This window comes from Myotis brandtii, unplaced genomic scaffold (genome assembly GCF_000412655.1).
Source record: "Myotis brandtii unplaced genomic scaffold, ASM41265v1 scaffold250, whole genome shotgun sequence".
Taxonomy (NCBI): domain Eukaryota; kingdom Metazoa; phylum Chordata; class Mammalia; order Chiroptera; family Vespertilionidae; genus Myotis; species Myotis brandtii.
This window is the reverse complement of record NW_005359478.1, coordinates 4,293,621-4,297,255: the sequence shown is the minus strand read 5'-3', so window position 1 is coordinate 4,297,255 and position 3,635 is coordinate 4,293,621.

Here is a 3,635-nt window from a genome sequence, read left to right as displayed (position 1 = left end):
AAAAAATAATTGAGTAAATATTTTCTTGGAATGAGGGGGAGCAGAGTTTGCTACCCCAAAATATGCCTCTTTGGGATGCTGATTATTTTAAGTGGGTTATTTTTAAGAAAGGAAAGACTCAGTAAAAACCTTTGACTTTCCCCCTAACTGCTTAAAAAGAAGCTAGATAGAGGACTTGTTCTGGGAAAAGATGTCATCACAGGTAAGTGTAATATGAACTGGTGTTGCAAGGGTCCTTTGATCAAAGTCCTCTCTGTGTCCTGTTGTTAAAGATGGCCCAGCAAACATTTGCTTTTCTGTCTCTATGTGAATTGCCTTCCTGCCCTTTGAAGTCCCAAACCACAATCCACAACCCCTTCTCCTTAGCTCAAGATGGCTTAGAAGCCTCAACTGCCTGATCTGTCCTGTGGTCTCATGTTCTTATGGAACCCCATATGTACATATGTAATAAATTTAGACATTTTCTTTTGTTAATCTGTCTCATGTTAATTTGATTATTACCCCGCCAGCAGAACTTTAAAAGATAGGAAGAGAAATTATCCCTCCCTCCCCACCCCAGGAGCTAATATCCTGGGTCAGAGAATCCTTCTTCAAAATGACCTCCTACCAAATGTATAATAAATAAAAAGCCTCTCCCACCCTGCTGGATGGCTCAGTTGGTTGGAGCATCAACCCATGCACCCAAACAGTTGTGGGTTCGATTCCTGGTCAGGGCACATAATGCAGGTTGGGGATTTGATCCCTGGTCAGGGTGCAGATGGGAAGCAACTGATAGATCTTTCTCTCTCTTTCTTTCTCCCTTCCTCTCTAAAATCATTACGAAAACATATCCTCAGGTGAGGATTAAAAAAAGCACCTCCCCAGGCCACCACTGTAACTCAGCCTGGACCGGATGCAGCCAGCCATCTGGAGCAGTAGATCTCCCTGTGGCTTTTCAAGGGACAGCAGGGAAGCTGCCAGGTCAGAGGGCCGGGCTTGGAGTTCAGTGTTGGCTAATTACCAGCCCTGTGACTTTAGGCACACACATTGTTTTTCGTCTCAGGTTCCTTCTCCAGATAATGAAGCTAGAAGTAGAACCTGTTGTAAGAATGAGTCAACTGATGTATGAAAAGCATTTAGCACAGTACTGGGACATGCTAGGCCCCCAATAGATGTTGCTAGGTTATTTTCACATCTTCAGGAGGCTTTCCTTAATTTGATATTTTTGTAGATATCTGCCCTGGCAATTTTGGGTTTATTTAGAGAGACAAAGTGACAGAATCTTTGGAATCAGAGCCATTGGGGAAAATTAGAAATCTATAGCTAAAGGTTGTCTTTCAGCAAGTGAAGGAAATGAATAGGGAACTATAAGAATGATTGATGACAAAGGGAAAGAGAGAGAAAAAAAGGGGAGAGCACAAAATAGGTTTCAAAGTCACCCTGAAGAGTTCTTTCTTTTTTCTTTAAAAAATTTTTTTGCTTCAAATCTGCTTGGTGGGTCACCAAGATCTCATTTGAGTTGTTCCCATATTTGCAAAAGTAAACATGAGAATTCATAAACATGTGCAGATGCCGCGATGGCACCCTAACTTAATTTCTACTTTGCAGGGGGAGGGCGTCTTAGAGTTGGCTGTGAATGACAGCCACAGCAGGTAACTAGGTAAATTAATTTAAAGACTACAAATCAATGAATTAAAAAATACAAAAATGATGTTTTGAACCCGTGGGAGCCATGAGAATGTGCTGCATGGATGTCTCATCACAGGATGTTACTTGACCAAGGCTTGAGCTGCTGCACTCAAGTACATTGCTGTGCTGGTGCTATGGCCCCTTTTCATACGAGCTCCTTCCCGCGGTGATTGATATGGCAGAGGGACTGAAGCAGACCATTCATAGGAGAGTCAGGACTTCTCCGGTGGCGTGAGGACTCTGTTGCAACGTCCCCAGACTACACAGCCTCAACTAGGGTGTTTCTACTTATTTTATTTAAAATAAAAAAAAATAAAATAAAATAAAAATAAAAAATTAAAATTAAATTAGTCTCTGAAAATCAGTATTGTTCAACTGTGGGTGTTAAAATGTGCAATTTAAAGGAAATTGTAAGGAGGAGGGCAGGGAAGCGGTACCAGATAATCTGAAAGGTTAACTCTTAATACTGAAAAAGGTAAATTTGCAGAGAATGTTCTACCTCCTAATTATACTTCTTTACCCATACATCTCTCTTTAACGGTGAAAACCATAAGGGTTTCACCAGGATATTCCAGCTTTCAATCTTTAATGCTCTCAATTTCTCTCTAAATTCACAAACTTCCTTAAAAACAATTGCTCTTCACAAGTAGATCTTTCTGCTAGAAAAAAAGTATTTTATGTTTTGTTCATCCTGAATAAATAAATTGACATTCAACTCTCATTCAGTTTTATATAAGTTTAGATAAGTGGTAAGTTTTCTTGGGTCTGATCACTTCTGTGTAGGTAACTAACCAGGTTGAAGAACAAAATCAATGAGTCCAGGTGTTTACACAGGTACAGATACAAGAAATTCTCTAATTCCAATTAAGTCAGAGTGATGATTTCAAATTTTAATTTGGTACTATTTATGGACAAGTTTCCTAAAAACATTTTACATTGTAAAAAGGAACTAGAATAACTGTCAATAAAAAAGCGTATGAACTGGAATGGTGGGAGTAGGCACAGTGGTGACTGTCCCTGATGTTCAACAAAATGCCACAGAAACTTAGTCACATAAAAATGTCAGGTCAGGTATTTTCTTAGACAAATTCAAATCCAGCCACTTGAGACAGAGCAGTGAAAAATCAAGGAACCATCAGATCTAAAGCTCACTACCGTGAATTGTACTAACGGTATATATACCTGGTAAGACCTGGGTAACCAATACCTCAAAACCACACTAACTTGAAATCTTTTTTTTTCCCAACATACTTTCATGTTGCTTGCAAATAAAGCAATTAAGATAAAATACATAAAGATATTTTAGTCAAAAATTTTAAAATCAAATATCCATGAGTATTTGCCAGGCCTCGTCCCCTAGATTGTAACAAACAATGTAATAACAAGTGACAAGGTCCTTGTCCTCAGGAAAGAACAACTCTAAGAACAAGCAAATAAAAGCCAAACAGAGCAAATAAAAGTACAACTAAACAACAGCAAAAGCAAAAGACAAAGTTAAGCAGGGTATGTTGGAACAGAGTGTATGAAATGATGTCTGCTGAGCTTGGGAAGGCATTTGAGCTTGACCAGCATAGAAGGAGGGAGGGCAAAAGTTACTAGATTGACCACTAGGTAAAAATGTCCACAGCAGAAAGAATCACAGACAAAACCAAAAAACTACTTAAAAACTAGTTAAAAAAAAGAAGTTAGTATCTGTAAAGATACTTGAATCAGCACAATAAATGTAAAAAGTCTTAAGATTTCTACAGAGGTATGGTTAGTCCAAGTTTCTAAAAATAAATATTCCTCTACATCAGTGGTTCTCAACCTTCCTAATGCCACGACCCTTTAATACAGTTCCTCATGTTGTGGTGACCCCCAATTTCATTGTTACAAATTGAACATAATTAAAGCATAGTGATTAATCACAAAAACAATATGTAATTATATATGTGTTTTCCGATGGTCTTAGGCGACCCCTGTGAAAG